Raw genomic sequence first — 14,175 nt, 5'->3', positions numbered from 1 at the left:
CTCATTTATTGCCTAACTCCAGGCCAATAGTTTTTATATATAAAAATATATTTTCTTAATTTATTTTTGGAACCACAAGTTCAAGATTTGAAGTAAATACATAAAATGCAAGGTACTCCACACAGGTAAGTTAGGAACTTTGAATTAGAGCAATAACATATACTGTTTTACACAGTGCAAAAATCATCAGTTCCTGGGGGAGGTAAGTAATGGTTAGTTTGTCAGGTAAGTAAGACACTTACAAGCCTAAGTTCCTGGGCATAGGCAGCCCACCGATGGGGGTTCAAGGCAACCCCAAAGTTACCACACCAGCAGCTCAGGCGCCTATGAAGGAACAGGGGTGCTCCGGTTCCAGTCTGCCTACAGGTAAGTACCTTCGTCTTCGGAGGGCAGACCAGGGGGGGTTTGTAGAGCACTGGGGGGGCGGGGTAACAAGTAGGCACACAAAACACACCCCCAGCGGCACAGGGGCGGCCGGGTGCAGTGTGCAAAGCAGGCGTTGGGTTTTGTAGAGGATTCAATGGAGGGACCCGGGGGTCACTCTAGCGCTGCAGGCAGGGCACAGGGGGGCTTCTCGGGCCAGCCACCAACTGGTCTAGGCAGAGGGTCGCCTGAGGGTCACTCCTGCACTGAGGTTCGGTTCCTTCTGGTCCTGGGGGCTGTGGGTGCAGTGCTTGGTCCAGGCGTCAGGTTCCTTGTTACAGGCAGTTGCGGTCAGGGGGAGCTTCTGGATTCTCTCTGTATGCGTCACTGTGTGGGTCCAGGGGGGTCATCTAGGGCTACTCATGAGGTCGCAGTTGCCTGGGAGTTTTCCCTGTGCTGTTTGTTCTCTGGAGCTCGAGCCGGGGGCGTCGAGTGCAGAGGGTAAAGTCTCACGCTTCCGGCGGGAAGAGTGAAGTCTTTAGAAGTTGCAAGAAAGTTGCAAAGTTGTTGCTTGTTGTTGAGCAGCGCTGATGCTCACAGGAGTTTCTTGGTCCTTAGGTTCAGGGAGGTCCTCTGAGGCTTCAGAGGTCGCTGGTCCCTGGTGGATGCGTTGCTGTTGCAGTTTTTTTGAGTCAGGAGACAGGCCGGTAAGGCTGGGGCCAAAGCAGTTGTCGTCTCCGTCGTCTCTGCAGGGCTTTCAGGTCAGCAGTCCTTCTTCTTGTTTCAGGTTGCAGGAATCTGATTTCCTGGGTTCTTGGGTGCCCCTAAATACTAAATTTAGGGGGGTGTTTAGGTCTGGGAACAGTAGCCAATGGCTACTGTCCTGGAGGGTGGCTACACCCTCTTTGTGCCTCGTCCCTGAGGGGAGGGGGCATATCCCTAATCCTATTAGGGGAATCCTCCAATGTCAAGATGGAGAATTTCTAAAGGCAGGGTCACCTCAGCTCAGGACACCTTAGGGGCTGTCCTGACTGGTGGGTGACTCCTCCTTGTTTTTCTCATTATCTTCTCCAGCCTTGCTGCCAAAAGTGGGGGCAGTGGCCAGAGGGGTGGGCATCTCCACTAGCTGGGATGCCCTGGGCGATGTAACAAAAGGGGTGAGCCTTTGAGGCTCACCGCCAGGTGTTACAGTTCCTGCAGGGGGAGGTGAGAAGCACCTCCACCGAGTACATGCTTTGTTCCTGGCCACAGAGTGACAAAGGCACTCTCCCCATGTGGCCAGCAACTCGTCTGGTTGTGGCAGGCTGGCAGAAACTGGTCAGCCTAGCACTAGGAGCCGGACTGGTATTCAGGGGGCATCTCTAAGATGCCCTCTGGGTGCATTTTACAATAAATTCCACGCTGGCATCAGTGTGCATTTATTGTGCTGAGAAGTTTGATACCAAACTTCTCAGATTTCAGTGTAGCCATTATGGAACGGTGGAGTTTGTGTTTGACAAACTCCCAGACCATATACTCTTTATGGCTACCCTGCACTTACAATGTCTAAGGTTTTGCTTAGACACTGTAGGGGCATAGTACTCATGCACATATGCCCTTACCTGTGGTATAGTGCACCCTGCCTTAGGGCTGAGAGGCCTGCTAGAGGGGTGACTTACCTATGCCACAGGCAGTGTGAGGTTGGCATCGACTTAGTAATTTTTTCCTCACCAGCAAACACAAGCTGTGAGGCAGTGTGCATGTGCTGAGTGAGGGGTCCCCAGGGTGGCATAAGACATACTGCAGCCCTTAGATACCTTCCCTGGAATCAGGGCCCTTGGTACCAGGGTTACCATTTACAAGGGTCTTATCTGGGTGCCAGGGCTGTGCCAATTGTGGAAGCAAAGGTACAGTTTAGGGAAAGAACACTTGAGCTGGGGCCTGGTTAGCAGGGTCCCAGCACACTTTAAATCATAAATGGCATCAGCTAAAGGCAATAAGTCAGGGGGTAACCATGCCAAGGAGGCATTTCCTTACACGTGTTCTTTCATGCTTTTTTAAAATACTTGTATTGTTTTTTTCTTGGTTGTTCAGCTTTTGTAAATAACACAGCAAACAGGGCAATTGGGCACCAACCACGCACCGACCAATAAAATACATGAAACAATGAGGGAGGCATGCACACGCCCACACCTACACCCGCCCAACCAAACACAAGGGGCAGTCGCATATCAGTTTCAAATACAGAAGAAATCACAACGATGAATACAGCTAGGCACCCCACATGTAGCACCTCAATTCGATTATGCCTAGAGAGTCGCTGCTCCTGACGAAAGGTGGATATCATATTTCAACTACCCTCCCCATGTTCTGTCATGCTTGTGCGATGTTTATTCTCTTTCAGGGATGTGTTATGTGTATCCTTCTTATTTATAAACTATTTAGTGTTACTTTAGTAAGTATGATCAACACATTATATGCATCTACATAGAAAGCAATATCATATTTGCACTATACAAGGTTTCACAATGGGGACATGAAGCCAACATTCTGCACTACAGGAACTCCTAAGAATCAGGAATCGTCTGTATCTCAGTCTCGGAGGGGACGCACACTGATTAGGGTTGTCACTGGATTGCAATATAAAAATGATCCTCTCAGGGACCACATATCTTGGTGTGATTTAAAGGCAGCCCATAAACTAAAGAGTCACTTGCAACAACATGCATCTATGCATGAAGATCCTTCTCCTACCTAGCAGCCAGGACATGGAACACACTACCTGTCAAGCTCAGGCATACCGCATCACTGAAGCAGTTCAGGAAGGACTTCAAGATCTGGCTCTTCAACTGAGAAGTATGCCCACATACAGTGGGCCTTGAGACCCTATGGATGATTAGCCGCACTATATAAATCATTGATTGATTAAGCATGCACCAAAACTGCTCCCTTTCTCCCGGTGCCTCTCCGAGCCTCCACTTTTAATAACATCTAGCTTTTGCCAAGAGTAACCCAAGAATGTCATGGTCTGCAACCTTTAGCAAGCTCCATTTTCTCTACTTGAGTCCTTGTCCTTCTATTGCTGGGTTGCTTGATCGAATCTCTTGCACTTCTGCTTTTACTTCTCTTATACAGTGTTCCTTCCTGTACTGAAATTTCCTGTGAAAACAAGGTTGTTTCTATTCTTAAATCCTGGTATTACTTCAGCCACAGGTTTGTTGTCATTAGCCTTGCAGACTGTAGGCTGTTTGTCAAATGATGTTAGTTGTGACCTGGCTGTGAAAAAGATGCTAGGTGTTCACACTCTTCCTGTGATTTGTTTTTGCCTCATGCTACAGATGGGCTAAGGTTGCCCTCTCGGTCCAATTACATTTGGGTTCCTGTATCTACTGTTTCCAGCCTTCTGGTACATTGTGCTTTTTTACATTTTGGTAACAGTGCCATCCTACGTGAACGATCCAGAATATGGGCTTGAAGTGAAAAACTTCTTTGGCTACAGATTTGATGGTGCATTTGACAGTCAATTATAATCCTAAATGGTGCTTTAGAACCAGTATTTCCATAACACGTGTGTCTTGCAGGTGACTGCCGAGGGTAGGTACTCAAAGGCGTTCCACTGCTTGACATAGCCTGATACTGTAAGGAGAGTGACAAGGAACCGGTACAGAGTGGAGATTCTGTGATTGTATTTCAGTAACCCTCAGTACGCTGCGTCCTCCTAATCACAACCCAGTGTTTCTTCCCTCTCTTCTGAGTAATCTGTCATTGACCATTTAAGAACTACTTTGCGTATTACAACCAAGACTTTCAAATGAGAGAGCAGGTATTTATGCTGTCACTGCGAGTAACAAATACTGTTATTAAATTTCAAGAGCAGACACAGTGGCACTTTTATGGGGCAAACTGGCCCTCAAGGAGTAATGATGGGGAGCAGCAACAGTAAGACTCCAAGTAATGAAGACTACCGGAGAGTAAGGACAGCATTCTGCCTTTTTGGAGGGAGAGTAGGAGGCAACATGGTTTGATTTATTTTTTTTCAAATGGGTGGCGCAATACTCATATACTGTCTCGTTAACAAACCTGTCCTCAAGAATTTCAAAGATAATCACGGAAACACTCTGGCTAATAGTACATTTCAATTAGCGCTCATTTCACACAGTGCAGCCCGGGCCTGTTCTAAGGCCCTATTACACTCTGAATCGCCATCCTTGGAAGTTGACAACGTGTCTTCCCCTTGCAAGGAGTCTACTGAAAACAGTGCACTGCTGCCTCTTCATAGCCAGGATAAGACTCACCGACAAGACAGCAATCAGGCAGTGCCTGATCAACTAGTCTGACAGGTCAGTGTGTGTGTGGTGGTCTTTTGGATGTTTGTGGGTCTGATTTATGAACTGGTGGGCTCGTTTTTACTGATGATTTCCCTGATATTAAAACAAACACTGCTTTCAGCAAGTTCTTTTAAAACACTTCTCAGGCATGCCCTCACAACAGTGGCGTAACTTAGGCCGTCACGGGGGGGGGGGAGGTTTCAGCACAGTACCCTGGCCTGATAGCTTCTGACTGAGTCTGGAGGGGAGGCCCCTCCATGTACCTTGCAGGGGGCCCCTTCACGTTTTGTTACACCACTGCTTCACAAGTTCATAACTTGCAAACATGGGACACTTTTTAGCTTTCTAATTCACTAATGGGTGCACTTTTATTTTGGTGCCTGTGCCTATTTTTCCCAGTGCGACCCTGTTCATGGGCATTAAAAGCAACCGTGCGAGACACCCAGCAATGAGTTGTAATACTAAACACGCACAGCTGATACTTACTGCTGCCCTGTATCTGATAGTGGTGTGGTGACTTCCTCCTTATTAGATTCTTGCTTGGGGCTGTGTTGTGCAAGTGCAACAGGAAGGTTTTATTGGATTGAGGTAGGAGTGCCTCGTTGATGCAGTATGTGGAATTTATTGTTCTGTTATCTTGCATTTTATTGGACCTCCTTTTAAGCCCTCCATTCTGGCCCATTGTGTCCTTTTCCTTTTGTTCTGCGTTTTTTCTTCTCTGTCATTTGTTGTAATAATGACAGTAAAAGTAACCACTAAAAAAAGTCTTCAAAGCTGGATGGGGCACGAAATTAAAATCTCAAGTCTGATAATTTGCTAGGTTCCCTGAGAAACTGCTCAGTGGCTACGTCAATTATGGAACAGATATGTTGGGAACAGTCACTAACTTGTCAGCTGTGAAACTAGACGACCAGAGCTCTACTTCCGGCTTCTACTCTTTTATGGTCACGGGCAAGACGCTTCCCCTCCTTGTATAACTAGGAACATTGAATTCCTGGGTTATGTTGGAGAATGCTGCTCACAGTTCCCGAGATCCTGTAACTCTTTCAGTCAGCAATGCTCGTCTGGTGCTGCCAGTCTGCCTCCATTTTGCTGGAATACAGCCCGCGTTGACTTGGTTGCCCGGGCCTAGGGTCGCCTATGCTAAACATTAGCCAGTGTGTTGGGCCTGAGAGGCCTTACTTTTGTAGCCACAGCTGAGCCTGCGCGTGCACTGCTGACGTAGCGCCGACAGCAGCCGCCGCCCGCGGATCCGGGCCTCCGTGCACCTGTCACGGGCCTCGCCCAGTTCGGGCCCAGGGTGGGCCTGCTGTAACCATGGTTAGGAGCGAGGCCCTGCAGCCCCTTCATGGGACTGGAAAGGACGGGCTGGGAAATTTGCCAACTTCCGTGGACAAAGCAGGCTCGTTCAGTGAACACGGTGCTGAGGGCAGGCGCGTCTTGAGGTGGAGGGGACGAGAGGAACACCCCTCCTCCCGGTGTGAGACCCCTTATATAGCACAACCGATATTAGCGGCCGGTGCCGATAACGGCACCATGTTTCAATCACACGCCTGCGTTGCATGGTTATAGGTGCCAATGCTAGTGGATTCATGCAAGTTAATACTGCCCAATCAACCCATCACCGGACAGCACGTTCGTGAACTCTCAACGGGCACAAACAGACCTCCACATTCCCGGGCACGGCTGCTGGCTATTTTCCAGCACTACTGCTCCCTCGAGAACAACCTCTCTAATTCAATGCTGTGGTTGGTTATTACAAAACCAATGGACTCCTTATCAGCCTGTCCAAGCAGGCGCGCACTTCGTAGGTTTTTACCGTGAGATTCACCCAACAGAAACACGTCACTTAAATCACTCAAATATGAATCCAGTTAATCATATGTATGGAGCTAAAACGTAACAAAATAAAACCAAAAAACAGATGAAACAATTTGTGACTCGTCAAACGGAACCTAGCGCAGAGTTGACATAGTATATTGTGTTTAAAGGGGTATCTCTTTGTAAAGGCAGTAGCCCTTTAATTACCAAGTGAATAAATAGTGAAGAATGCGTGCCAAGTATCCGATAACAAAGGCATGTTCTATGATATTTATCAGACGAGCAGTTACAGAACACATATTTCTGCAATATGAATTCACAGCACAACATTTTTTTAAACGTACACAGTTTGAACAGTGACAACGTACTTACAGAGGCAGGCCAGCTCCGGGATGAACCACTCCAGAGAGAAAATCCCATATAAACAAATGTTCGCAAACCATCCCCTCGCATTCCAAAAGCTTGACTAGAAATGAAGGCCAAGACCCGAGGAGGGGGATACACACGGTGCTCTGGGCCAATGCGCTCCCACCGGCAGGATTTACATGTCAATGGCCGGCCTCCCGGGACCAGTCACATGCAGCAAGAATCCTTTCAAGTGACAGCAGCTCGGGCCTAGCAGAAGTGGCTGCTTTCGCCCCTCCCCCGCCCAGGCCCCCTGCGACCCTTTCTTCACGAAGGATGACTGGACTAGGAGGGGCTGCGCCTCCAACTATTTGTCAACCTCCAGGCTTCTGTTTACACCCCTCTTCGCCCCCCAGTGTGTGCAAATGCCTCATTTCTCGGTTTACGCTTCACTGCGATGGAATGGAGTCGTGTACTCAATACACCCGTCAAAACATTGTAAAAGTGAAAGGTCAGTGAAAGGACCATATCCAAAACGTCCAGAGCCATAAATATATCAAGCCTACATGGAAAGAAAACGACAGACGTTTATTGTGTTTGGGGGCGGGGGTGTTCGGAATGTATAACTGTAACACAAGCAACTATAAATAAAACATAATTTGTGCTTACTCCTTAACTCAAAGCGCTCTTTCATATTGTACATAACCGGGAGCCAGATTTCAAAGTCGGCGTGCAATAGCTGCGCCGTGCAGAAATTTCACCGACAATAATATATATTTAAACCCTAGCCCACAATGCTGGTGGTGCCCAGTCCTCCAGTAGTATATTAGTATAGTATATTGTATCTCACTGTAATTGCATTTATGTAGCACTTAGAACCCTAGATGAGGCACTGAAGCATTTTATACCGGACGCGCGCTGCTCACCTAGGGTTCCCCAAGGTTAGAGGTTACTGGTTATTGTTGGTTACTGGAGTACAACACGTGAAGCAGAGTGCAAGGGTAACCTGACTCCAGAGAGTTCAAGAACATTAAGTGTGATGGTGTCTGTGGAGAGAGGTGGGGCTAACGCTCTCAAGTGACTCCTTGTCATCTGGTAAACTATGGCCCGCATGTACTTAAATTCTGCATGGGCACTCGTGTGAGTAAAGGTGACGCAGAGGATGACGTCTATTTGAGTGTGCAATGCTAAATTGCTTTAAATCACACAAGTGCCCACTCAACTTTAGTAAGAGTGCTTGTTCCAGGTCCGGTTTTGCAGCTACAAATCAATGACGCTGGATTATAAATCCAGGCATGCATTCTGATGTTAAATGTCCCTGATGAGACAATTATCTCGTAACCTCTTCTTGAGCATAAAGGCTGAGAGTTCGAATTGTGCCCGAAGAATAATTTTTCCAAGTGAAAAAGTACTTCTGGAAAGTGATTGGGTGGTGGGAGAATTCAGTGGAAGGTAACCGGTAAACCAGTCTTAATCTTGTAAACAAATGTTGCTTCCAATGAGAAGTCCCCCCTTTTCATGTTCAGCCTATACACAATTATTATAACCTATCTAACAATCCCAGGTAACTTCCTACATCCGTTTTTGTAGTAACTCCTGACAATAAGCTGGGCCCATAATATGGGCGTTGGTTACCTATAGGTATATCTGAAAAATATACACACAATGCACCGTTTCTAGTTTTATTTCACGGTAGGAAGAGGAATCACTCCCACTGCCAGATTTCACCATCAGACCAGCCCTGGTATAGGGCAATATCAGTATCTGCAATTAAATAAAACAAGAGCATGCTCCTTTCCAAGTAAGACTTAAGAAACCTGAAGGAACAGCATATACACTCTTTAAAATGTATAAAATGGATGACCTAATATGTGCTCTCTTATTGTGCCTCCGAAAAGGTAACATTCAGATTACTGATCGGGCCCATTTCATTTCCTGTGGGCAAGAGGATACTCTCTCAGCCTCCTACTGGCTGTGGTGGTGAACAGCCATAACAGCCTGAGCCTCGTTTACAAAATGGCGTCTAGGCCTACATCGGCGGAGCCTTCTGTTCAAATTGTGTCCAGTCCAAATTACCCTGCCTGTTGCATCACCACCGTCACTCCGTCTACGGTTCTGTCTTTACTCTCACGTTAGACAGCAGTGGAAGGATAAGGGGTTGGGGGGAGGTAAGGGAAAGACAGGAAAATGAAAGCAGGGCAATGGCCGAGGGATACCCGCTATTCACCAAAGAAACAAAAAAGAAACACTCGAGGGTCAGTACAAAAGAATGGGAAAGGAACATGAAGTGGTACGGTAGGGTGGCCCCATTAACAAAGAACAAAATCAAACAAAATGCTTTCAAACTGTTTAAAACCCACGAAAATCTGTTACAAATATACAAATCATTTTATTTAAGATGTATTAGATCATAAGAGATCACTATTCACAAACCTGCAAAGTCCTGAAACGTTTCCTATTTCAAACTGGTAGAAGGTATGCCGATTTAACTTGAGCATCTCTCCTGCAAAAGGAAACACAGGAAATATGTAATGCCACGATAAACTACAACATACACACACAAGTCGGGAAGCATACAAATGTGACTTTGTTATGGGATGACAATTTTATTAATCACACAAACACATCTCTCAGGCTGCTTCTAGGTGCAGAGTGTTCACTCCAGTCTGACCTTTCCTTATACTTCCATTACGTAATCAATGTGAGTGGAAATCAGTTTGCTCCCCATCCATAAGCTGCTCTGAATAAACCCGTCTTCAGCATCCTTTATTTTAGAAGGATTAATATTATTGGAAATTAAACCAGTTGCACGTATAGTCTTCTATAGCCCTGAGAATGCACATTAGCAGGCAGAAGCACGCTGATTTGTGGAAGTGCTATGGATCGATGAGTGTGTGTCGGTAAAGTCGCCTACATGGGAAGCGTCTTGCTGTTGTGGATTTGTATGAATGTGCAGCATGGCTAAAACCATTGGCAAAACCAATAGGTCCCAAATGTGACACCTATTGCCTTGCTGATGCCTGTGTTTTTAGTAGGATTTAATCTGCTTGAGCTAGAAACAATTGGCATATGTGGTTATTCCATAGTTATGCGGAAAGCAATGTGCCACTGAATCACATAATTCCAGAGACCTCGATTATACTTCATAATGCCAAGGCCAAAAAAGCACAGATGAGTTTACCAATTAAGGAACATTAACTACACCGAAGTGTCAGCTGTTGGACTTGGGCGAACTGGAAACAAAACGATTTTGACTTACTCAAATGTCCTTATTTCTCTGAAATACATAATTTTACACAAGGTTCTTTGATGGAATCCATTTCCTGAACCACATTTGAAGAAACTCTAAATCGCGTCACAAAATAAAAAAAGTAAAGAAAGAGCGAAAATAAATGGCAAACCATGGGAGTGGGATTAATGGATCTTTTTGTAGATCTCGTTCCACTGTTTAGCAGACTTCCCCCAGCTGCACTACAGATTTAAAAATAGCTAACTTCTTCATTTCATTGGGTGCGAAAGGGTCATACAAGATGGCCTGGTACCACATTTTAGGATAGAAGGGGGTCAGCCACTGCCTCTCAACCCGTGGAATCCCATCAAGGTGCGCTAAAGGCTTCCTGCATTTCTACAGACCCTTCCACAATGGGCCTTTCCCTCCTTGGAGCTGAGCAGGATTAAATATGATGAATCTGTTGCCCAGTCACCAATCTAGGTAAACGCTAAATCTTGTGGCCAGCTTGTAAATGCCACTCCACATTCACAGCTGAAGATGTATTTTGAACTTGTATCCGATGCAGGAAAGCCAAACTATTGTTATTTTGTGAGGTCATGCTCTTTTAGGAGGGGGATCTGATGTCATGGTCAGCCACATCAGCACAACATAGAAACAGATAAGTATATATCATTGGCTCAGTACCTGTGGACTCTGTCAACACCCATTGTGGCCGAAACAAAGAACCACAATTAGTTTCTTATCGATTAGAGGCGTCTGTATTTGCAGTTGTCGAGAGTCTGCAAACAAAGTGAAAAATGCAGTGTCGTCAGCGTGCAGAGGCACATGCTGCCCTGGCCTGGAAGGAGGTTCCTTTGTTTAGACAGGAGTCATGAAGTACCGAGGATACCTCGAGATGTATTAGCTACGTGAAGCTATATCTAGAAGACAAGGAAGATTGTGTTTGGGGTTGGCACACATTCAAGCATTACTAACTGCTTTGCAGTGCGTTGAACCAAGTGGAAAAATAGGAGGGTGTAGTGAGCCGAAGGGGAAATGTCCACAATAGTTACCGATAGGAAGATGGTGAGGATGTTACTCTAGCAAGGACACTGGAGTAATACAGCCAAGAACATGGAGAAGGGAGATTAGCTCAAATAACATGCAGGGAATTGTAGTATGGTGACAGCGCCTGTTCTGATTGACCAAATGCTGGAGACGATAGTCACTGTATGGAATGAGCTATTGGTCATTAAGGACCACAGAAGCTGCAATCAGCATGTATCAGTGTGCTCTGATAGATTTCCTGTCACTGCGAGCACTGAATATTTAAGATGTTAATCGTAAAACAGAATTGCTAACAATGGTAGATCTTGCCCCGCCTGGGTTGCCAGGCTGGGTCAGCAGGCAGCCATTTTTTGTTTAGGATTCCGTTCATTATTACAAGAATTTATGGATATCATTACCATGCACATTTTGCACAGAGAACCATAAATACATTGCTCTTTGAACATCATATATGGAGAGTCATATGTCTTCTTTAGTGACTTCCATTGTTTATTCAGAGGTGCAGGTCTCATCCTTAGGCGAGCTATTCAGGTCTCAGATTATATTTAATGCAAATAATAATTCTAAAATGAACTATTACATCAGACACAAAAACCCACTCAGACAGATGTGTTCAGACTATCAATAAGTTGGGGTACAGGTCTTGACTACTGACTTTCTTCTGGATGGGGGCGGCACCAATTTTGATTCCATTATCCATTTCGATTTTTACCTGGAATATTAGAGTGGGTCTCTCCTAACCTTCCGTGAGATCTGGGTTCTGAGAGGCTAGAATTTCATTCCATGATAGCAATTAATTTTCTGTGTGCATCACTCTTTTCTTCCTCATGAAGGGTAGTGTTCTCACCTTTAGCAAATTTGATTAGATCTACCCTCCACTGCGCCAGGCAAGGGGGAAAGATGACCTCCAGCATATTGCAATAACTCTATTTGGTAATGCTAATGCTAAATTCACAAATCTAATTCCACCCTCCATGATATTGACATGAGAAACAGTCCCATCAGCCAGCCTGCAAGTTCACACAAACCTTCCCTGTTCAAAGTTAATATCTAGACAGGGACTCCCAGAAAGCAGCTATGCAGCTCAACACCATGTGAAAGAAGTCGGCATTAAGGTGATCACACCGTGAGCACTTGATTACCTCAAATCCCAGAATCAAGTTTAGCCTATAGATGTCATATAGTTCTTGTGTAGAAAATGAAACTGTGGATATTTCAGCCTGACATTCTTTGATATTTTGTGAATGTGTTCAAGGACCTTAAATCCAGCTTCCCACCAAGATTAGTTTTCCAATTTGACCTGGTCGGTGTTAAATTATATATTGTTGTGTTTAACAGAGATTTATAAAATCAGGACACATGCCTAAAACTATTTACCAGCGTAAAAAGGAGCTGACCTACTTTGTGTATTTGCGGCTGAATGGGCATGTTGTTCCATTTTGTTCAAAAGTTCCGAACCAGCGGGCGATGTCAGGAATTGAGAGGCTGGCAATCTGGAGTCTGGAATCTTAGTTCCACAGGACATCAATGCTCAGTTATGGGGGAAAAACACTTGTAATGAATCCTGCTTCCCCTCCAGATCCAGGTGAGCTCTGTCAGGTATCTGCATTGACCCACTGAGTCCTAACAAAGGGATAGCAGAGGCATAGAGCATATTGATGGTAGTTTTCTTCACCACCCTCCACCAAAACTTTAAAGCAACCCTTAGCAATCCAGGGAATACTTGTAGTGACCCTGTCTGATTTAGGATTTTCTCCACAAGCGTATGCTGTTCATACTTTAACCACAAATCCCGCAATTTCAGGGAATTGTTCACCACAGATCAGGGCTCCCAGGTCTCCTTCCAGAACTGGTAGCTGCAGGATCTTTAAATACACCATATGCTTGCCTGTACCACACAAAAACTCTTGATTGACGACCTGCAACCATCATTACCTAGTGCATCTGCTCTCTGCTTCCCATTCCGCATTTATGCTCACCATTCCACATTTCACACTGCACCACACTTGGTACATTCCACACCATGCATACCGAGCAATAATCAGGTAAACTTCAAAACACTATAAATTTTAATCCAGAGGACACCAATAACTCCTCCTTCCCAGTCTCTGACTACGGGAACTTTCGCATCACATCCCTGGAGCACCCCTGCCAACCTGGGATCTCCTAAACATCTTGCAGCATCAACGTTTAACAAATTCAATATGAATGTGTTAAATATAATGAAGTGAACCTTTAAGTCTAGATATTTATTCCACCTCTATTTACTACCATATTAAAATAATATCATCAATGAGAAACCAATACAGACAGAAATGTAAGACATATTATATCAAAGCAGCAATTTTAAAGAATGAATCCTTTTTTGTAAAAGCACACTATAGGTAGGAGAGTGACATCTGCCACAATGTCACGCTATTTTCCCTGTATTTTTGTTCTGTACGTTAACAGCTATTGAGCCTTATTAGCAGAAATCCCAACTACATCAAGTAGCTAATCAAGGATGGAGCATGCTGTAGTTTTTCATTTTATGTGTTGCCACCAACCTTCAACGTTTCTCTTGGCAAATGACTCTCTTCAGTTGTACTTCACAATCCTCCTAATTTGCAGTAGTGGGACTTTTGATAAAGCTCTGAAAAATGGCTGGTTTTAAAATACTGTTGCAATCCTCCTGATATGATCACTCGCCAACTCAAAAAAGGCTTTCCTCCTCTTTACTACTTGGTGTCTCACCAACAACTGTCAAAAAGGTAAATCTCTGGATTTCATCCTTCACGACCACCTTCATCTTGATGAGCACTTTAAAACATGGTGGGGGTGCCCAATGTCAACGGAGAATGATAAGGAAAATGAAACCTTTCATCCTGAGGAATGACATCAAAACAGCAGTTCAAGATCTGGCCCACAGTAACACTGATTATAGTAACCCATGCCTATTTGGTCTACCCACGTCAAGGTTGGCACCATACAAATAAGTCCTCCATGCAGTTACAAGGACAGTGGCAGAAACAAGGTATAGGGAAGATATTTCACCAGTCCGCAATAGGATAACGTGGCTTC

General features: G+C 45.1%; 1 protein-coding gene across 2 annotated transcripts in view; it reads right to left on the bottom strand.

The window, feature by feature from the left end:
• ANKRD6 (ankyrin repeat domain 6) overlaps positions 1 to 14,175 on the bottom strand; it is a 751,904-nt gene that overhangs the window by 438,134 nt on the left and 299,595 nt on the right. Inside the window, exon 2 of one of the 2 annotated variants that reach the window (XM_069235495.1) lies at positions 9,270 to 9,339. The gene's annotated coding sequence lies outside the window, so the exon portion shown is untranslated. Of the gene's footprint in view, positions 1 to 6,863; positions 7,092 to 9,269; positions 9,340 to 14,175 lie in introns of those variants that run through there. The other variant, XM_069235494.1, reaches the window with a different exon arrangement.

The sequence above is a fragment of the Pleurodeles waltl genome, chromosome 5 (assembly GCF_031143425.1).
Source record: "Pleurodeles waltl isolate 20211129_DDA chromosome 5, aPleWal1.hap1.20221129, whole genome shotgun sequence".
Classification (NCBI taxonomy): Eukaryota; Metazoa; Chordata; class Amphibia; order Caudata; family Salamandridae; genus Pleurodeles; species Pleurodeles waltl.
The sequence above is the reverse complement of the archived record's forward strand: the minus strand, read 5'-3'. Positions and strand labels throughout refer to the sequence as shown.